Source organism: Aethalodelphis obliquidens, unplaced genomic scaffold, assembly GCF_003676395.1.
Source record: "Aethalodelphis obliquidens isolate GAN/ISIS:26980383/991018 unplaced genomic scaffold, ASM367639v1 scaffold28, whole genome shotgun sequence".
Classification (NCBI taxonomy): Eukaryota; Metazoa; Chordata; class Mammalia; order Artiodactyla; family Delphinidae; genus Aethalodelphis; species Aethalodelphis obliquidens.
Window position 1 is genome coordinate 7,059,129 of NW_020837972.1, and position 22,261 is coordinate 7,081,389.

The 22,261-nt window shown below is 54.5% G+C and overlaps 1 long non-coding RNA gene across 4 annotated transcripts in view; it reads left to right on the forward strand.

The window, feature by feature from the left end:
• The first annotated feature begins 2,810 nt into the window (after positions 1-2,810).
• The window catches only part of LOC113629762 (uncharacterized), a 73,928-nt gene continuing 54,477 nt past the window's right edge, over positions 2,811-22,261 (forward strand). For 3 of the 4 annotated variants that reach the window (XR_003436681.1, XR_003436682.1, XR_003436683.1), the window contains exons 1-2: positions 11,265-13,343; positions 20,524-20,655. This is a non-coding gene — a long non-coding RNA (uncharacterized LOC113629762). Of the gene's footprint in view, positions 2,822-4,621; positions 4,654-11,264; positions 13,344-20,523; positions 20,656-22,261 lie in introns of those variants that run through there. The other variant, XR_003436684.1, reaches the window with a different exon arrangement.

The following is a 22,261-nucleotide window of genomic DNA, read 5'->3' on the forward strand; positions in this document are numbered from 1 at the left end:
CACTGTCCCAGGTTCTGGTCAGCCTAAGAGCTGAGCACACGCAGCCTGGCGGGGAATGTGACAGAGCTAGAGGTCAGGCGAAGGATGGCTCAGGTCCCGACTCCCCCACCTCCCCACTGGGCGCCCCAGCCAGTCTCCAGGCCTCCTGGGGCCCCAGTGCTCCCCTCTGGAAATCACACACCCCATTGAGCAGTTGGGAGTTTCCAATGGGCCAGGGGATGCCGGTGGCCCAGGCTGGTGCTGGCACAGAGCAGCTGTGGGGAGGATGGAAGCTGCTGTCCATGCAGATCCCCACCCCGACCCCACCCGCATCCGGCAGCGTCCAGCCGTACCCAGCGTCCCACTCGGACGGTACAAGTGAAGAGAGTTCCGTGGAGGGATTCTGTACACAGAGGTGCAAGCCAGCCGGGGACACTGAGGCCCCCGCACTGCCAGGAATGCCACACCGAGGCAGGCATACCCCAAACTCACCCTCTCCCTCGACCCCCAGCCTCCGATCAGGTGATCCTTCCTGGAAGCCAGAGGGTGGGAAGCCTGTGGAGGTCAGCTTCCCAGGGCACACAGCCGGGCCAGGAGAGTTGGGAACAGACACGTGGTAAAAGGGAAGAACCCACCACCACCCCTCTTCCCAGGACTTTGGATAAGTATTGGGGGGAGGGCAGGCTTTGGGTGGGAGTGGGGACGAGGGGGTCCTAAGCAGGCGTGGTGTTCACCCCATGTTGCTGATGCTGAGTCCCATGTGACCTCTGCCCGTGGCTCCTCCCCTCCCCCCCAGGGCCTCATCCCACCCATCAGAGTCTCATTTGGCATTAGTGCTCCCAAAACAGTGCTCCCTGGGGAGTCAGAGAGGATTCCAGACAGGCTGGGTTCTCCAGTTCCCAACTCGCTTGTGCCCTAGGCTTAGGGGCTCCACCTCCCTGAGATTAATTGAGGCCACATCAGCCAAGCACCTCGCACAGTGCCTGACACACAGTAGGTGGTCCACAAAGCATCCCCTTCCCCCCCTCGCCACCCCCTTCCCAATCAGCCCCTGGGGCATCAGCCATTCATCAGATAGTGATTGGGCTCCTGCCACGTGGCAGGCCTGCGTGGGCCCCCGACCCAAGCTGCAGGGAAGCTGGAGTCATTTGTCCTGCGGTGAAAACTGACAGGCCTTCTCCTACGAGCTGGACTCTGGGGACATGGCAGTGAGAGGACAGTGCTGGACTCTGCTCCTGTGAGGTCCACGGGGTCTTATGGAGGCAGACTTGGAGTGGGAGTTTCCAAAGTTTGAGGTGCTGTAGCAGGGGGTGACCCAGAGGGCTGTGGGGTGAGGCCCCTGATGTCAGTCGGCAACACGCTTCCAGGAAAGAGCCCCTTCCTCTGTTCCGTCCTTAGATGCAGGGGGTGCTCGTGTGCAGAGCCCTCCTAGGTGGGTCCAAACAGCCCTAAGTCCTGTGCCTGGAGGGGACCAGGAAGGCTGGACGGCTCCGGTGTCCCACCTCCACTCACCTCCCGGGTCCCCCCTCACCACCTCACCTCCCGCCAGGCCCTGAGGCCACCTGCCTGCCTGCCACCCCCTGGCCACTCCCCAGCCCAGGTCAGCCGCCTGTCCCTGCTCTATTCATCAAGGGCATGACAGCTAAAATTCATTTGAAGATGAAGAAAGTGCCCGCTAACCCGTTCTGGAAGACATTGATAGACTAGCAGCTCAGGGAGAATTGCACAGCAGTAATGAAATTAGGCTAAAACTGCTGGCGGATTGCAGATAATTGCCCTTGTCTGTCACTAGGAATAACATCTCCCAAATCCAACACAAGGATTGTTCAACTTGCAGGAATTTCTTTTCTTTTTTTCTTTTCTTTTCTTTTTTTTTTTGAGAGCGAAAGCCAGTCAGGGCTTGGAATCTTTGTCTGGGCAACAGCCTCAGGAGGGTTGGGGAGCAGACATAGCTGTGGTGACTGCCTTCCCTGCCCCTAGAGGCCCCCAGGAGCCCCAGCTGCAGCCAGAGAGACGAGGGGGCTGAGCCACGGTCCCGGGACCGTTCCTCCACGGCCCTCTGTGGGTCCCACCCTCAGCCTTGGTTTCTCCTTGATGCCCACCAGCATGGCCCAGCTGGCAAGGCTCTGGGTAGAAATCAGGGAGGAGGGAAATCTTAGGGAACTGCACCTACAGCAATGATGGCTCTGGGTTCTGGGGGGACAGAATCTGGTTGGAAGAGGGCCATAGGACCTTGTATAGAAGTTACCTTTCCATTATGTTGAGATAAAATCAATCCTTCATATAAGAGGATGGACTGTGGGAGATGGGGACAGATAAGGTCTCCTGAAGCCACTCTCTGGTGCTACCATGGGGGTCTAGATTCCTGGAAAGGAAAGTTCTGAGAAGGGACAGTTTATGGACTCACAGTTTTCCCCTGGCTGTTGGCGTGACCAGCACACAGCTGGCACTCAATTCACACTGATGTCATAGAGCGTTCAGTGTCAGCCACAATCCCTGTGAATGTCAGCATAATGTCTTTTCACGTGTTAGCATTATAGACTGTTTGATGTCGATATCACTGGATGATGTCACAGAACATTTGAATGTCAACGCCATGCTACGTTCAAATGTCGGTGGTCCGGAAAGCTTGAATCTCCCTCTCACAGGAGGTCAGAGTGTCAGTCAACGTCAAGGACCATTAGTACATGAGTATCATTGACTCAGAGAATTTGGGAGCTGTAAGGGGTCTTAGAGATTGATTTAAACTCTTCATTTGACAGATGCAGAAACCGTGGCCCAGAGAGGTTAAGTGATTCGCCAAAGGTCACACAGCGAGAAGGACCGCCCCCCCCCCCCAGATGTAAGTTTCATCAAGGTCACAGTTTTCTCTGGGTCAGCCGTCAGAAAACGTATAATTCCTCCCTCTCCTCCAAGCCCCACCTGTCCCAGTCCCCACAGGGTGCTGGTCCCTGGTGCTCAATTCTTGGGGATATGCCCATGTTCTGGGATTCATAGCAGGATCTCCCAGGATCCTTTGGTCTGCTACCCACGGTTAGCCAGTGTCACTAATCAGCCCCAGCCATTGGCCGAGTCACACTTTCCATCCCCTCATTCCTTTGGATCAATGTGGTTCTGTTGAGGACTTATTATGTCTGATGAGGGTGCTGAGAGTGAGGTGAGGCTGGAAGAGAGATGCTGAGTGGACAGGAGGTTCAGAGGAGGGAGACATGATCCTCTCTGAGGGCTTGTGTTCAGGAAGAACTTGACTTTGAACAGGATCTCGAAAGAGCCAACAGGTTTCCATTAGTAGCTTCACTTAGGGTTGGGATCGAGGGAGGAGCTGCATGTGGGGATGGAGGACACTTGCCCCCAGAATGCAGAGGCGGCCTGATGATAGGGGCAGGGACGGTGGTATCCGATGATGGACAGCAACTCGTTAAGGACCGTTTTGCACATCAGACTTCATCCTCGTCTTCCAACACCTCTAGCGGCACCAGGGATCATCACCCTGGATCAGTGGTTCTCAAAGTGCTCCGCAGACCTCCTGGGACACCTTTCAGGGAGCCTGTGAGATCAAGACCATTTTCATAATAATCCTAAGTCCCTACTTGCCCTTTTTCACTGTGTTGATGGTGTAAAAGTAATGGGTGGATAAAACCTGCTGGCCTCACAGCATGAATCACGGCATTGGCACCAACATGGAATAGAGATGTTTGCAGTTTTTACCCTGAACACTCCCTTGGTTAAAAATTTGACAGCTAGTTTCACTGAAGAATGTTCTTGATGAAAAATAAAAATTTTAATTTTTAAAAATCTCAACTTTTGAGTACACATCTTTTAAATACTCCATGTGACAAAATAGGAAGCACACCCAGAAAGGCCCAGAAAAGTGCCATGTGACTGTTTGAGTTGCGAGCTGCACTAGCCACTTTTTTCATGGAGCATCATTTTCACTCTAAATAATGACACACAGACAAACTATAGCCTTGCCGGCTCGGCGATTTGGTAGGTATTTTCTCGAAAATGCACAAAGTTGCCTGTCAGCTGACAGTATTTGTTGCCAATGATAAAATTTGACTTTCAAGCAAAAATTTGAATTTTGGAGAACTTGTACCTGCCGCTCTGGGTTTGACAGCTTCCTACGGAAAGGCTTACCAAAGAGCTGGGTGGTAATAGTGAATGTGACTTTTTTTTTTTGGATATTGTATCATGAAATATGTCAACATTTGGAAGAGCTACATAACTCAGTAAACCAGTACGTTCCCAATGACTAATGCAGAGTGTTACAAAATGAGTAAAAGAGCCATTCAAAGGGCAAAATAGACCAATGGGTTTTAATTTAACAGAATCTGAGAGTTAATGGATGTGGTTTCAGGTGCCATAGGGCAGCTAACCTTTAGCGAACTTCCACAGAAGAACTTTTGGTTTAATATCAAAGTAGAATATGCATTATGATCTGAGAAGGCTATTAGAATATTCTTCCCTTTTCTAGCACACATCTGTGCCAGGTCAGATATTCTTCCTATGCTTCAACCGAAACAAAACATAGCAACAGATTGAAATGCAGAGGCAAATGTGGGAATCCAGCTGTCTCGGTAGGCCATATGTTAAAGAGATTTGTAAAACTGTGAAACAATGAATGAACCGCTCCATTTTACAGATGCAGAAACTGAGGCTCAGAAGGCGACAGAGGTAAGCCTTGGACCAAATCCCTTTCCCTGTCTGCGCCTCCATCTCATCTGGTTGCCGACCTCCAAGAATCCCCTGGCCAAGCGTCTTCTCACGGCTCCTGCCCAGGCATCCGGGAGGCAGAGTGGCGCAAAGCCAGGCCTCGCCTCCCTGGCCCCTGCCAGCCTGCTTCTTACCCTGCTGCCCAGGGTGGGCGGGGTCCAGGCCAGGGCAGCTGGCAGCTGGCCCCACATCCCTCCGGCTGGTGAGGAGGTGACCAGGGCCATTTGCGGTAATGGATTGCGGGCGGGTGGTGGCTGGGTGAAGGAGTACATTGGCCGCAGCCCTTAATGCCTCACAAGCCAGCTCTGGCATGGGTAATTTACTGCTGCCGACAATAACATATTTCACTTCCCGTCGCCCCGATGAAGATTAGTTGTGTTTGAAAGTGGCTGAGTACACAGTCAATTCCGCTTAAACGTTTACAGTCAACTGAGCACAGATAATGCCCCCTCCAACATGTGTCTGTGCCTCCTGTGGCTAGAGGAGGGGCCCGGAGTGGGGGCAGGGGGTCGCAGCCCAGGGAAGGGGCTGCAGCTGCACGGAGGGAGGGATTCGGGAGCTGGGGGCTGGGCAGAGGTCTACGGCTTCCTTCGGCCCCACTTTTCAGATTGTCTTTTAAAATCATCCATGCAACAAATGCTTCCCCGGGACTGGCCAAGGACATCTGTGTAGATGGGTATGGGGAGGATTCAAAGCCATGATTACATTTCATCCAGTCAACATCCCTGGGAGGCAGGTCTTATCTCCAGTTTCCAAAAGAACGGAAACTAAGGCTCAGAGAGGCTCATTAGCTTTCTGGATGTCACACAGCTGGTACCAGATGGGGCCATGATTTGAACCCAAGCCTGATGGAGTTTCTGAGTCTTGAGCTGTTCCTAGTGACGTGGATTCTACCAGCTTAAGCCCTGGGCTGGGCAGGGTTGTCTGCCCAGGGCTCCCGGATAAACTGTAGACTTGCATCCTCTATGGACCCATGTTTGGGTTGACTAGCAGGCTCCAAGGCTCGGACTTAGAATCCCTGGGTCGTATGGAGGGTCCCGTGGGTGCCATGAGTCTGATAGGATTGGAGGCTGGACAGAGTCCCAGGCACAGAACTTCACTTGTTGGGGAGGGAAGTTTCCCCTGATAAGCAGGCTTCTTGCCGTCTTTGGGAGCAGAGTGGTTTGAGGATTGGGTGCAGCTCCCGCCAGGCCTGCCGGTGACACTCTCAAGGCTCTGGATCGGGTACAAATGGAGGCCCCAGCACCAGCCCCTGAGCCTTCTCTTCCCATCATGGGCCATGTCCAGAACTGGAGGGGCCTCACTCCCACACAGGGGGACACCAGCTTGCTAGGGTCACACCACCCCCTTCAAACATCCACCCCTTGACCTTGGGCTTGGGGGTGTTCACATCTGTGACAGGTTTGTCATGGGAGGATGGACCTCAGAAGAGAACTTCCAGGCCTTGGAAGTGGGCTCAGGGCTCTTAGAGAAGGGGATTCCAGGATGCCGTCTTCCTGAGTATGGTCAGCAGAGGCACAGGCTCCTGGTGGGCACGTCTCCTGGGCCCGTAGATACTTCACCCTGTGGGAAGGGGTGTGGTCAGCCCTGTAAGACACAGGTGGCGCCCATCCAAGGTGGTGCACCCGCCCAGCCAGACTTGCTCACAAGGCGGGGGGAGAGGGGGTGAGTGGGTGGCCTGGGCTTCTCCCCTCCTCACCGCTCCCCGCCTTGAGCCAGCCCCGAAATTCCTCCGAGGGGCATCCACGCCCGGGGACGCTGCAGGCACTGTACCCAAGGCCTGCAGGGAAGAACCAGAGGCTTGCCTATCTGGCCTGAGGCTGGGCCTTCCACAGCCAGAACCACGCTGTAAGCAGCAGCCTTTATTAAGCACCTGCAGTATGCCAGCTGTCCTCCAGGCCCCTCCAGCATTGTTCCACTCAAGCTGCATGGTATCCTGGCTGGTGGCTGTTCCCTCTCCCTTTCTCAGAGGAGAATGAGACTCAGAGTGGGGAGGAGGACACACAGAAGGAGGGATGGAGCCAGGATTCAACCCTGGGCCTCTGCTCCTATGGGGGGGCCTGGCCTCTGTGCTCGGGACATGTGGTGTGAGACAGAATGTGCTTGTGCGCGTGGGTGGCCACTCATGTCCCTGTGTGACAGACGGGGAGTAGCCCATGCTGAGTGTGATACCGTGTCTGGTAAGTCATGCCCGTGGATGCCATGGGCACTGCGTCTCCCAGGGTGACACTGTCCCAGTTACGCTATGTTTTTCCATGTCTTTAGGACATGGCCATGTGACCCTAAGTTGTTTGTGTGATATCGGTGTCGGTGTCTATCCGTGCCTGATGACACCATCTGGGTGACCTGTGTCTGTGTGACCCCCATCTATCCGTGTCTCATGACATTGTTGGGTGACCTTGTTGTGTACGGGTGGTGCTGTCCCCACTGAGGAGCTGTAACTGGGTAATTTGCAGGGTCGAGAGGCCGTGCTGGACACTGGGTGCTGGCAGAGCTTGGTGGCTACTGGACCCATCTCTGCAGTCCCGGTCACCCTGTCCACCTACCTGGCCATGCAGGCACCCTGAGGCCTGGGCCCCCGAGTGGAGGAAGTGGCCACAGAGGCTTTGGTCCTTGGCCACACCGACCAGAGTGCCTGCCACTGGGCAGGGCTGACCCCATGTCATCTTGTCATCCCTCCACCCCAGGGGGCACCTCTCACCATCAACTCTCTGTCCTCAGCAGCAGCAGTGGCAGAGCCCTCCGTCCGGGGCTGCACCCCATCCCAGCCATGTCCAAGTCTGGCCCCTCTGCGGGGCCCCCAGGACCCTCCCCCACATCCACTTATCAAGCTCCACGAGCCAAGCCTATTCCAGGCACTGGGGATTCAGTCCTTCCCTGCCCTCACCAAGCACAATGAACAGATGTGCTCAGGCCAGGAGCGCCCCCATTAGACCACCCTTGGATGCTGAGCCCCTGCCTAGCTCCTGCCCCCATGGTGCCCCCAGCACAGCTGAAGCCTCCTGAATTGGAGGATAAGGAACTCGGGATGGGAATTGTGAGCCTGCCCGACATCCCCTTGCTGTGTGACCTTAGATATATTGCTTAATTTCTCTGGTCTGAGACACGAGATGACCTAAGAAAGGGCTTGACCGTTTGGAAGGGCAGCAGAAACAGCAGACTGCCCTGCGTGGCACAGAGCTCTGCGGTGTTCAGAGGGCTGCTGCCCCCACCACCGATGATGACAGAAATGGCAACTTCTGTCTCTTAGCACAGGCCTGGGGCCAAGCTCTTTGTGTGTTGTAGCTCCTTGGAGACAGGCCCTCTTTTATTTTCACTCTGCAGATGTGGAAACAGGTTCAGAGAGGGCAAATGACTTGCTCAAGGCAACCACCACAAGAAGCAAACAGGCTTAAACCAAACCTGTATTCAGGACAACTCCTGCGTCCCCTACCATCGTCTCCAGTATGCATGGGGCATGGCAGAAAGGACTATCCCTTTTACAGCTGGGGAAACTGAGGCTTAGAGAGGGGATGTGATGTTTTGGGGTGTCTGGACTCCCAAGCCACTGCTCTCTCCCACCCGTCCCTAATCTCTCTACCCTCCTGAGTGCAAATCGCCGTGGTGGGGTTGGGGAGGGCCGGGAGGCAAAGAGAGAAAGGCTGTCAGAAACAAAGAGCTGCTGTGGCCGCACAATGGTGACAATCCAAGCCAGATGACAGGCACTGGGCTTCAGGAGCAGCTTGGAGCCCACCTGCAGCTTCCTCCAGACAATGAGAAGCCTATGCTCCTGGGGGGTGGGGCACAATAGGCACCCTGTGTTCAGGGGCCTGCCTCTCCCTGCACCACTCTGGGGACGAGAGATGGCCCAGACAGCCACTGCCTGGCCTAGGAACAAGGGGCGAGGGGCTGGTGAGCTCACACATGGTGGTGGTGGGAGGGGGAAGGGGCAGCCCACCCACGTGGCGGGATTTGGAAGGTCTTTCTTCCCTGACCCAAACACCCCACCATAAGTGGCCTCTTACCTTGCCTGAAAATGTCGAAGTAGCTCTCCAGTTCCCTCTGGGCAAGCAACTTAAGTTTATCTCCAAACTTCTGGTTCTCCATCTGTAAGATGAAGATGATAGATTTTGCTTGGCAGAGGTGCTGTTGGGATTAGATGACGGAGACACATTGAATGACATGTAGTAATGGCTCGAGATGTGTTAGTTCCTTTTCATGATGGGTGAAAGGATGGCTGGGTGGGTGGGTGGGGTGATGCGTGGATGGATGTATGGATGGAGGGGAGATTAGATGAGTGGAAGGACTGGTGGATGGAAGGATGGGTGGGTGGATAGACGGATGGATGAACGGCTGAAGGAGACAACAGATGAGTGGAAGTATGGATGGGTGGATGGATGAATATCACATTAGGGTCTAGGTAGCAGGTGGATGGAGGAATGGCAGATGGAAGGAAGGATGATGGCTGGGGAAGTCTGAGAAGGCTTCCAGGAGGAAGTAAGCTGCAGATGAACAGAGAGAAGGGTATTGTGTGTTCCTGAAGGGCAGGCAGTGTGCACCTCCAAGCTTTGAATCCCCATCTTCCGGCCTGAACCTCCAGGCAGAACAGGTGCTCAGAGATCCCCTCTCCCTGGATCTCAGGTCTGTGCCGATCAAGGTCCTAGTGTGTCCCATCTCTCACCAGGCCCTTCCAGTGGGTGGGATGAGGACTGCAGTCCCTCTCCATCCTTGGCGGAGGTGGAAATGCAGGAGACTTGGAGTCAGGTGGCCCTGGACCCGAGTTCCAGCTCTACCTCCTACTTGCTGTGTGACTTTAGGCCCGTCCCTTCCCCTCTCTGAGACTCAGCTTCCTCTGCTCATACACTAGGCACCCTCATCCCGACCTCACTGGTATTGTGGGTAGCAAGAGAGATGATGGAGATAGAAGCTCTCAGCACACAGTAGGGGCTGAGACTTAGGGCAGAGGAGAAGCGGACGGCAATGAGGACTCAGAACCCCTGCCAGGCCTGAGCTGTCCCCTCCTGAATCCTAATAGTCCCCTGTCTCCTGTCCTCTGACCCCTGAAACTAGAAGCAGCCAACGGGACATTTCATAATTTAAAGAGAACAAGCAAGAGACTCTCGAACCACAGCCACCTCTTAATGGAATTACCAAAAAGGGCTTCTTAATTAAAAACAAGAAGCTGGGGACAGGTTCATATCCATGATTCAGGGCCCGGTGCTGCGGCCGCCCATGGTTTCATTTCCCTTTATTTGTGTCTCACTCTCGGCATGATCTATATTGTTAAAATCCTGCGTGAAAAATGGGCCTGGCTTTTCAGGTGGAGCTGTAAATATTTACCCTGCCTAATACGGGTCCCCCTGTCGTGGGAAGCTTGGGGGCTTTTCAATGCAGCTTAAGACATCCCGGCGATGTCTCATTAAAATTAAGTCTTGCCTTTTCTGTCTGCTCTGATTAACGCTCAGGGCATGGGAGAGGCAGCTGCGGCAGGGGTGGGGACATAGAAGTTGAGTGGGGAGCGGGTTAGGGGATCCTAGCTGTACGGAGCTGATGCCCTCCCTTTTGGGGTCACAGCTACCCCAGCCCGGAAAAGCGGACAAGGCAGGGGACATGGCCGGGAGCTGATTCTGCCTCTGGGAAGGGGCTGCTCAGGGCCGACCTGTGGGCTGCTCCAACTCTACCCGCCCAGCCCCTTCCTCACAGAGCCAGGGGTCCTTCCTCGTCCCTCCCAGCCCCTTGTCCCTCCCTTTCTTTTTCTGAATACACCATGCTCTCTTGAGCCTCTAGGGCTTCACATCTCCCTTTCACCCTGTCTGGCTACTTTTCCACCCCTGAGCTCCTTCCCATCTCTGCCTACATGCCCGTTCCTTGGGAGATGGTCCGGGTCCCAGGCTGGGTTAGAAGCCCTCCTCTCTGTGCTTGCCGGGACTGTAGCAATGTCACACTGGGCTGTCATTTCTGCCTACTTGTCAGCCCCACTCCATCTGTCTGTCGACTTCCTGGAGGTAGGGAGTGTTTCTTGCTCCCCACCAAGTCCCCAGCTCCAGGACTGAGCCTGGAATGGGGAATAAAGGCTGAATGGCCACGTGGGTTCAGGGACGGACCCAGAGCGTCTTGTATGGCGATTCCCTGTGTCACCCCCTGGGCTGTGCCACGAGGCCCTGCCCAGGTTTGGTGGGGAGTCTGAAGGCCTGGGGGTACCCCAGCTGGGCTCTCCCCTCAGCTCAGGTGCAGGGCCTGAATCGCAGAGACACTGGGCAGGGGTCTACTCGCCGGGGTTTTGGGAACAGCTTCAGTGAGTTATAATTCACACATTCGAAGCGTATCATTCAATGGTTTGCAGTATCTGCACAGAGTACAGATATTGCAACCAGCACCACAGTTCTACAACGTTTCACCATTTCCCCCAGAAGGGAACTCCCTGCTCATTAGCGCGTGCGCACGCGCGCACACACACACGCAGCCCTGGCAACCACTAGTCGTTCTGTCGCGTGGACTTGCCTATTCTGGGCATTTCATATAAATGGAATCATACAACACATGGTCTTTTGTGACTGGCTGCTTTCACTTGGCATCCTGTTTTCAGGGTTCATCCACACTGTAGCATGTATCAGCGTTTCATTCCTTTTTAAGGCTGAATACTATTCCATTGTCTCAATGGGCCACATTTTGTTTATCCCTTCCTCAGCTGCTGGACATCTGAGTCGTTTCTGCCTTTTGTCTTTTATGAATAATGCAGCTTTGCACATTTGTGCACAAGTTCTTGGTGTGGACACATGTTTTCATTTCTCGGGGGTGGAAACTCAGGAGAGGGAGTTCCCTGGTGGTCCAGCGGTTAGGAGTCGGCACTTTCCCTGCCGTGGCCCAGGGTTCAATCCCTGGTCGGGGAACTGAGATTCTGCAAGCTGCGTGGTGTGGCCAAAAGAAAAAAGAACCTGAGGAGGAGAATATGCTTGGGTTTCGTGATGGCATTTTGGCAGCTCTGAAGCTTTTTGGCAGCCTTCTAGGTGGCAAGAGAGGGACTGTGCTGAGACGTGGTGGGAGGGGTGGGAGCTCCAGCAAGAGGGGAGCACAGCAGTCCCCGTCTACCTGCCGGGAACTCAAGAGTCACTCTGTCTCTGAGCCTTGGGCTCACCATCTGCCCAACGGGGACAACCAAGGCGCCTCCCAGAGTTGGTGGGGGCCACGGGAAACGACAAGGCTGCAGGAAGAAGGAAACATTCTCCTTTGCTGGGTGTGGGAAGGGCCCTGGAGATGCCATGCCAACTGTCCAGTACTGCCACCCCTGCCAGCAGGGGATGGGGTGGAAGAGCCAGGCTTGATGGCATTGACTATATCGCCCTGAGAGGGAGGTGTCATTACGGCCCCCATTTTGCAGATGAGAACACGGAGGCCTCAGGAAGCGAAGTCACTTGCCGGGTCACAGTTGCAGTCCCCACATCTGCCAGATGAAGTCTTTCCCTCAACCCGCTCCCAGCCTGGTCCTGCCTCCTCCTGGCTGCCGTGAGAAGCAATGAGAAGCCAGGCTCCTTTTGTGGGTGCGAGTCCCCAAAGGGCTGGGACGATCTGTCTTGTCCCCTGATGTGGTCCCAGTGCCCAGAACAGTCCTTGGCACAAAGCGGGCGCTAGGCAATTTTGCCAGGATGCATGATTTGGAGACTCTGTTTCCCCATCTGTGAAATGGGCATAACATCCAGCCCCTGCGTTTGTGAAAGCACAGGGCACAGAGCCTGAGCTTTTCAGATGGCGTTCCCGCCTCTCCCTCCTCCCTCACCTGGGGGCGGGTCCCCTGGGAGGAGAATGGGACGACAGTCGGAGTCCATGGCTGGTCCCGCCCTAGAGCTTGTGGGGGCACCTGGCGGCTTTCCTGCTGCCCTCTCCCTCTTCCCAGGCTGGTCCCCATCAGTCAGCTCCCGCACACTTCTCTGGGGTCCCGACCTCAAGTTCTGCCCATCCTGGGGTGCCGAATGGGTATGTCTTCTGCGCAGAGATGCCCTCGCTCCTTTTCCAGCTAACGGAGCCAATTAGTGATGTTGGAGGCCTCTCCCCTGTGATTCCACTACAGCAGCCAGATTTTTAAAGTCCAGATTATCAGATGCCCAGCCCTGCCCCTTGCCCACCCAGAAGTGGTAGCAGAGGGAGGGGTGTCCCCAAGGTGGAGGTGGTCAGAGGCCTGGCTTCGAGGGGGCCCTAGCTTCCCTCCCCCCATTTGCAGGCACCGTTCTGCCAGGGAATCGGCCCCTGGCCCCTGTGGGCTGTGGGCTGGTGGGAAGGGGAGTGGGACCAAGGCCTCCCCGCTTCCCAACGGCCGGCCTTTCCCTGAACCAGCTCACAAAGGTGGCACCATTGATTGCAGAGCTGAAATTCCCCTGGGGTTGCAAGACCCAGAGCCCGTGCTTTGTCAACCTCAGCGACAGGTCGGTGCTGCTATTGCGTTATTATTATTGTCAACATTCTCCACAGATACACTTGGCAAATTGCTGCCCTGGTGGAAAAAATTGTGGGGTGGGATTGAGGGGCCTGGGTCCTGACCCCTATCTGCTATGGCCCAAGTGATCTTGGGAAATCCCACCCCTCTGAGCCAGGAGCCACCCTCCGTACAGTGGCAGTGTCTTGCGGTGGCCGAAGCCCAGGCTGGACGCCAGGTTGCCTGCTCTGCTCTGCATAAGCAGGTGAGCTGGGAGAGGTGACTTAAACACTCAAGACCTCCGTTTCCTCACCTGTAAAATGGGAGCATAATAGTCCTCACTCAGCTGGGTTGTGGTGAGGATATCTGTTGGGGTTACGTGTGCAACGCCTGACTCAGCAGATTGCTGAGCAGTGGACCGAATCAGGGGGTTATAGGATCAAGACCACAGGGAGACACCTGACCCCTTGCCTGTGGCAACCACGCAGGTAGATGTTTGAGGGGGCCTGTCTGCCCGCATCACCCAGGGGCTGCGGTTGGAGGAGAGCCATCGTTTGTGTCATTTTCCAATCTGCCACAGGGAATCAAAGGCTCTGAGGGGCCTGTTAGCACCCATTCTCTGCGGATCACTCAGACAATTTCCACAGTGCTCCACGACAATGGGCCATAATTAAGGTGTCAGCATATCATTTAGCCCTTTCAGCGCAAAGCCCAGAGACAGGCCGGGCAGTCTTCAGCCCCTTTAATGAGAGATGCTTAGAAGGAGTGGGAGGGTGGGAGGTGCGCATGCGCGAGTCGGGGGCGGTGCACCTCCCCCAGAAGCCTTCGCTGACCCAGGGGGACTGACCAGATGGGTGTCTGAGCAGTGGAGTTGGGAGGAAGATGAGATAGGCCTGGAGGTGAGGAGGGGCACAGAGGACCAAGGACAGGCTGGCTGGGTGCATCAGCTGTGCCCTCAGCCCCCTGAGTCCCTGTCAAAGCCCTCTTGAGGCTGTGTGGCCAGTGGCCTGTGCAACCTCACTCTCCTTTCTAGACAGTGAGCTCCTTGAAGACAGGCACCACGGGTGCCACCTCTGTCTCTGTGCCTCCAGTTCCTTGACCAAGAGCGGCTTAAAGGTTGTAAGAAAGAATGGAGAAAGGGAGGGAAAGACAGGAAAACAGACAAGGTAAGAGGAACCAAAGGCAAAGGTTTGATAGTACGAGGGATGGGGTATGAAAATGATAGAAGCCTGAGAGAAAGGTGCAGAGAAGTGTGTGTGTGTGTGTATGTGTGTACGTGTGTGCACACGCATGTGTGTGTTGTAGGTTGAATTATGTCCCCCACCAAAATAAGATATGTGAAGTCCTAACCCCCAACACCTGTGAATGTGACCTTTTGGGAAATGGAGTCTTTGCAGATATAATCAAGTTAAGGTGAGACCAGGGAATTCCCTGGTGTCCAGTGGTTAGGACTCAGCGCTTTCACTGCTGGGGCCCCGGATTCAGTCCTTGGTCGGGGAGTTAAGATCCTGCAGGCTGCGCAGCATGGCCAAAAAAAAAAAAAAAAAAGTTAAGGTGAGGTCATCAGGGTGGGCCGTAAGCCAATATGACTGGTGTCCTTTTAAGAAGAGGAGAAAAGACACAGACACACAAGGGAAATGCCTTGTGATGACAGAGGCAGAGATTGGAGTGATGCAGCTGCAAGTCAGGGATTTAGGGCCACCACCAGAAGGTAGGAAGAGACGAGGGAGGATTCCGCCCAGCGTCTTAGAGGGAGAACGGCTCTGCTGACATCTGGCTTTTGGACATTCGGCTTCTAGAGCTGTGAGAACACATTTCTGTCATTTTAAGACTTCCAGCTTGCGATGCTTTGTTATAGCAGCCCTAGAAAATTAAAGTAGTGTGTATACACATGTGTGTGTGTGTAAGAAAGGGAGGAAAGACACGCGCGAGAGAGATGAAGATGCAAAAACACCGTGCGTTAGTGCCTGTGAAAACGAAGTCTTCAACACAGCCTGGCCTAGTGCACTTTCTGTGTTGAAAGACTCTCTTAACAACAGCACCACTATCCCCATAACTACGTCCACCCCCATCATCACCACCATCACCATTACGACCACCGCCGTCATCACCATCAACCACCAACATGACCACTATCACCATCACCACTACCACCATTATCACAACCACCGTCATCACCATCATGACCATCATGACCATCATGACCACCACTATCATCACCATCATTACCACCAACATCTCCCGTCATCCCCACTATCACTATCATGACGACCGCTATCACCATCACCATGACCACTACCATCACCATCGCCATCATGACCACCACCACCAAGTGTGGGAGGAGAAGCAAAGAGGGAGAAGGCAGAGCCCTGGGGAGCACCTGCATTCAGAGGCAGGCAGGAAGGGAGGCAGCTGCACAGGCAGACAGCCAAGCAGTCACATCTGGGGAGGCAGGAGGAGAACGAGAAAGAAGGAATCTCAGACTCGCAGGGAGGAGGGAGTTAGAACAGTGTCTGGTTTCCCAGAGAGGCCTGTGAGGTGGGGCTGGTGCACATCCCAGGGTAGAGGAGAGCATTCTCAGGGGATGGGGGCCCAGAGCAGATGGCAGTGGGTGGAGGAGTGAATGGAAGGTGGGAGTGGATGAAGACACCAAGCTGGGAGTTGGAAAGATTCTCCTGGTGTCTGGGTGGAGAATGGATGGAGGGGACAAGCCTGAGATTCCCAAGGAGACTGGGGAGGGGCTGGGCTGGTCCTCCAGGTTGGGGACAGGGGCAGCCCCACCTGGGACAGAGGCCTGTGGGAGGGGCCTCGGGAGCCTGGAAGGAAGCAGCCTTGGCTGGGCTGCCTCACTGGGCAACTCATCCTCATCCCCTCTGTCTTAGTGTCCTAGGGCGGCTGTAACCAAGTACCATGAAGTGAGTGGCTTAAAACAGCAGAAGTGTATTCTCTCGGAGGTTTGGAGACCAGAAGTCTGAAAGCAAGGTGTCAACGGTGTTGGCTGCTTCTTGGAGCTCTGCGGTCAAAACCATTCCACGCCTTTGTCCTAATTTCTGGTGGTTGCCGGTAACCCTTGGTGTCCCTTGGAGTCTAGCTGCATCACTCCAGTCTCTACCTCTATCGTGACATGGCGTTCTCCTCTCTGTGTCTGTGTGCCAACTTAGAACACCCACCCCAATGCAGTATGAGCACATCTTAACTTGATGACACTTGCAAAGGCCCTATTTCCAAATATAGTCACATTCACAGGTACTAGGGGTTTTGTATTTTGAGGGTGGGGACACCATTCTACCCACTACAGCCACTGGCACACTGGCAGCTCTTTTTCTTTTCTTTCGGCCGTGCCACGCGGCGTGTAGGATCCTAGTTCCTCGACCAGGGATCGAACCTGCATCCCCTGCAGTGGAAGCGTGGAGTCTTAACCACTGGACCACCAGGGAAGTCCCCCTTTTTTTTAGCAGCTCATTACTAGAGACATTTAATAAGCACCTCATGGGCACTGGGGCCAGCCCAGGCATGGGGCTCCTAGTCTCACAAAGCTTACAGTCTATGACCAAAACATGTGGCAGAAGCTTTGGGGGACAGGGCTGGGGCTCAGCAGGGGGTGTGAGTGCCCAGGGGCCACGTGTTGGAATGCTGCCCTCAGAGTTGGACTAGGAAAGCAGGCAGGCTGGGGGAAGGGGCTGCAGCCTCGGCCCCCAGCCCTTCCCTACCTTCCCTGGCATTTGGATAAACCCACAGAGGAGCTTGTGACATCTGGAGCCCATGTAAACGGAGCATAAATTAGCTCTAACAATCACATCTGCAGCCGCCATGCTGCAGTCTGTTTCCTGCCGAACGCTGGGTGGGCTTGGCGTGGGCAGGAGGGCAGAAGCTGGTCCCATATGTGCCTGAAACCCTCACTGATAGCATCGCCGTGTTTAGAAGCTTCTGCTGAAATGTGTTCGTGTTCGGGACACACGGGACCCAGGATTCTCTTCATAGATGGTGGAATTGGGGTGTTAAGAGATGTGGACATAGACAGGAGAAAATTTGAAGGGTGGAGAAGGAGGGATGGGGCACCTCCGGGGGTGAAGGAAGGTAAGGGCAAGACCAAGTGGCGAAGAGTCCATGGGCGGGTGCACAAGCAAGAGCCGGTGTGGCCTCACACCCTTCTCCATGCTCCCTCCCTCCCACCCCACGCTGGGGGTCCCAGAGCCAGCCAGGGTGGGGGTGGGGAGCAAGGGGCCACCGTGGACCAGACCTTTACATAAATTAAGTCATTGTCCTTCATCTAACCTTGACCATGTCCTTGTGAGGGTGGTTTGTATCATGCGCATTTTACAGATGAACAAACTGAGGGGCTGAGATCGTACCATTAAGAGGCATCTATACCAGGACCCGAACCAGGTGCTCCGACTCTTCCTCGTCTTCACTGTGTCACCCTGCACCTGATCAAGAAAGGGTGTTGCACATGTGTGTGCATGAGTGTGAATATGTGAATACGTGTGTGCAGAGTGTCAGCGTGTGAGTGTGTGTGTGAAAGTGAGGGGAGGCAGCCACAACCCAAGATCAAAGTGTAGGAACCAGAACCTCCTTCCCCCTCCTGCCCCAATCAGCAGGGCCACCATGGGTAGTCATCCTCCAGTCTTAAACACCTACTGTATACAGGGACCAGCGCTTTGACGTGCACAGCCGCTTACCCACCTACTCATTCATTCAATTTCACAAGCCATTTCATGAGCACCTACCACAATCCAGTCTCTGCACCAGGCACTGGGGACACGAGATGAGTGGGGCAGTCCCTGACCCTAAGGTGCTCGCTCTCCAGTGCAGGGGGGCGCAGCCGTGGAACAGCTGAACTTGGTAGCAAACTAAGAGATTACTTGGACGCCAACTTGGTTGGCGTCCTAAGAGATTAAAGAGATAGGTTTCCAGAGGGTGGCGTTTGGAAATTTGCTTCCCGAGCACAGGGACCATGTCTGGTTCATGCTGAATCCCAGCTCCCAGCGCAGTGCCAGGCACACCACAATTGCTTGCGCCTGTACGTGTTTGTTGAATGACTATTGATTGAAAGGTGGGCAGGTTCTCAGCACGCAGAGTTGGGGTAGCTGGGCATCCTGGCTGAGGACCCTGCGGTGCAGAGGTGGGGAAGCACTGAGATGTCTGGAGGAACAGCTTTTTGGGGAGGCTCGACTAGGAAAAGCATGTCCCCGAGAATGAAATAGACCTGAGGGAATCCTGGCCCCAGCGCTTATGCACTGGCTGGGTGAGTCTAGGCAGGTTTCTTAACCTCTCGGATCCTCTGCATTATCATCTCCAAAGCAGAGCCTCCGATATTTGCACGGTTATTATTATTTGGGGGGAAGTGTTGTCCTTTTTATTGTGGAAGCCTTTAAACACATAATGAAGGGGAAAGAATAGAATAATGAACTCCCATGACCCCATCCTCCAACCTCAACACTTACCAACATTTTGCCATCCTGGTTTGAAGATACTTAGATGGTGATTAAACCCAGTAGATGAGTGACAACAATAGCAGTGGCTCTGGCGGGGTTAGGACACGTGGGCAATGACAATTCCACCGTCACTGCTGCCTGGCAGCAGGGGGTAGGGGGTTGAAGGGAGTGGGACTGGAGGTCACAGCTACTGCAAGGTGCACCTGGATTTCAGAGACGTTCAAAGGTGAAGAAACGCGTGTCCTAGCATTGATGAAAAGCAGCAGTGAGGCCAGGCTGCATTTTACTTGTGAGACATAGAGTTCGTACCTAAGGTGGGGAAGAGGTCAAGATTTTCCTCACTCGATGTTTTGTGAGTTTCCCTGTTAGTTAGTTTGTTTGTTTCAGAGAAGAGCCCCTTGCAAGGTTATTAGGATTAGAAGTGATCATGGGGTGTAGGGAGGTGGCTGCTTGCGGTGTGGTTGGGTGTGGAGGATAGGACCGGGAGAGGCGACCCTTGGGCTGAAACCTAATTAACACGGAAGAACATTCGAGGCAGAGGGACAGGCTAGAGCTGACCTTTAGATTTAGAAATCTGCATGAAGTTAAGTAAGCTGTTGCCTGCACAGTGATGGGGGGGGCGGGGAGCAGGAAACGAGGCTGGGGCAGCAGTAAGATCACTCTTGGTCTTGGGGGCCAACCTGTGACATTTTCTATCTTTATTTGCTCCACGTCTGCCTGTCCCCTCTGGAGTGTCAGCAACTTGGGGGCAGGGACTTTCTCACTGTATTAAGGTTCTTCAGAGAAACAGAATCAATAGGAGATGTGTGTGTGTGTGTGTGTGTGTGTGTGTGTGTGTGTGTGTGTAGATATGTGTGTGGGTGTGTGTGTGTAGATGTGTGTGTGTGGGTGTGTGTGTAGATGTGTGTGTGTGTGTGTGTGTGTGTGTGTGTGTGTGTGGTATTGGCTCATGCAGTTATGGAGGCTGACAAGTGCTAAGACCTACAGTCAGCAAACTGGAGACCCGGGAGAGCTGATGGGGTAAGTTCCAGTCCGAGTCTGAGTTGGAAGGTAGGAGAAGATGGATGTCCCAGCTCAAAGACAGTCAGGCAGAGAGAGAGACAAATCTTTTTCACTCAGTTTTTTGTTCTCTTCGGGCCCGCAGTGGATTGGTTGGGGTCCACCCACATTGGGGAGGGCAGTTTGCTGTCCTCAGATCACAATTCAAATGTTAAGCTCATCCGGAAACACCTTCACAGATACACCCAGAATAACATTTGACCAAATGTCTGGGTACCCTTGGTCCCAGGCAAGTGGACACGTAAAAATAACCCTCATACTCCCAGTACCCAAGACAGCCTGACACAGAGTAGGAGCTCAATCCACATTTATTGAATGAATGAATGCATGAATGATGGGGTTGGAGAGACTTGACTTTGACATGGGATCCCCCCTGTATGGCTGAAGCCACTCTTGCTTCAAATCCACACAAACCCCACCTCCTTCTCTGGGGCATCTTCTCTGCATCTCCCCCTCCTGGGTGTACCTGACCTCTCTGACCTTGGGCCTCCCAGAGCCCTGGGTCACGTTGTCTCTGTTGGGACCCTCCAGGTTGTCCCCAGGGATGGCATCCCAGGGGAGGACCCCTCCCACCCTGGTAGATGTCCTCGGGGGCAGCATCTGGATTCCATTCACCTCCACCTCCTGAACGTGCACATGGCAGATGCCCCCTCCCTGCCCCACTCAACATAAAGGATTCATGGAGTAGATGCTTTTTTTTTGCGGTACGCGGGCCTCTCACTGCTGTGGCCTCTCCCCTTGCGGGGCACAGGCTCCAGACGCTCAGGCTCAGCGGCCATGGCCCATGGGCCCAGCCGCTCCGCGGCATGTGGGATCTTCCCGGACCGGGGCACGAACCCGCGTCCCCTGCATTGGCAGGCGGACTCTCAACCACTGCGCCACCAGGGAAGCCCCTGAGTAGATGCTTTGAAGGATCTTCTAACCCTCAAAAGGGCTCCCCATTCCTCATAGGGTGCCTGGAATCCCCTGGAGCATCAGTCTGAACATACGTGTGGTGTCCTCAGAAGACCCCCAGGGAAGATGTAGAGGGTCCACGTTGCCAGCCCCTGGGAATCGTGAGTATGTGGACGGAGCACAGGCAAGGTGTGTCCCCTTGAGCCCTGGGAGGTAGCCACGGTGGGTATCGCCTCTGTGCCCACGTTACAGATTGGGAAACTGAGGCTTATTTGTCGAGGGGAGTCGCGGCACTGAGAGCCTGAGTGACCTGCCTAAGATTTCCCTGCTGCTTCTCAGAGGAGCCCAGACTCAAATCCAGGGGTTTCTGACTTTAAACTCCATTCGCTTCTTCCCAGACCATTTTGTAGACCACGTCTGGGCCCTGGCCCATCTGTATTAGATTCACTGAGGGAACTGGTTTGCAAAGGCAGGATCCCAGGCCTCACTCTGGAGATTCTGTTTCAATGGATCTGAGTTGAGACCCAGGACTCTGCCTTTTTAGTCAGCTCCCAAGCCAATTCCGATGCTTTCTGAAGTGTGAGACCCACGGGCTACACTCTGCTGCTTGTAAGGGGGTAAGACGTGCATCTCAGGACCTACAATTTTTTTTCTTTTTTTTGCTGTACGCGGGCCTCTCACTGTTGTGGCCTCTCCCATTGCGGAGCACAGGCTCTGGACACACAGGCTCAGCGGCCATGGCTCACGGCCCCAGCCGCTCCGCGGCATGTGGGATCTTCCCGGACCGGGGCACGAACCCGTGTCCCCTGCATTGACAGGCGGACTCTCAACAACTGCACCACCAGGGAAGCCCCAAGACCCAGAATTTTGAAAGCAAGAGTGACCTGGTCTCTGCCTCCCTGAAGGGGGCTGGTCCCCCGGAGCCCTGCTTGATGGGGACTCGGGCTTCTGCCTCTGCCCCCCTACCTCCACAGGGGCTGCTGCCAGCAAGTGAAGCTCTGCTGGTAAAGTCTTTATCGGGAATGTCGCCTAATGCATTCATATCAAACAATAGTGCCTCATACATCATCCCTGCCAGAGGCCACCTCCGCTAGGACAAGCACAGTCCATTACCCTGACGGGCGCAGGCCGTGCGCAAAACAGATAACGGGTCCCAGCTGTGGGGGGCAGCCATGGGAGGGGAGTTGTCACTGCCCCAGCCATCATCAAGGGGACCCTGGGCACCTGCCATTCTGTGCAGTTGGGACAGTCTCACAGTCTTACAGCGCAGTTGATAGAGTATTGGTTGAGAACCTGGCTCTGCATCTTCAGGGAAGTAACTCAACTTCTCTGAGCGTTGTTTTCCCATCTGTAAGAAGGGCTAAGCGTAGTATTTGCTTCACATAGAACTGTAGGTGGGGCTTAAGAAGAGGAGGCCGGTAAAGTGCTGGGCACAATGCCTGGGGAAGAGGAAGCAACCTATAAACAGTAGGTGTAACTATTGCTTTATCAGCAGGTCCCCATTCACGCTGGCCTGCCCCTTTCCAGGGATGGTTGTCAACAGTCCTCACGACCCCCAAGCTCCCGTGGATGCAAAGGGACCAGTCACCCTTCCCAACTGCTAGCTCCCCAGACCCTGAGACAGGGATTTGCAAGCCTGCAAGTCGTTTATTTTGGAAATGAAGCTCACACCACGAGGAGAGTGGCGAAGTGAGGCAGGGCAGGAGGCCGCCAATAAAAGGCGTGTTATAAAGCCCAGCTGTCACTGTGGCGAGTGGGGCGTAAACTTGCGAGGGAGCTCTGGGATGCAGCTGGG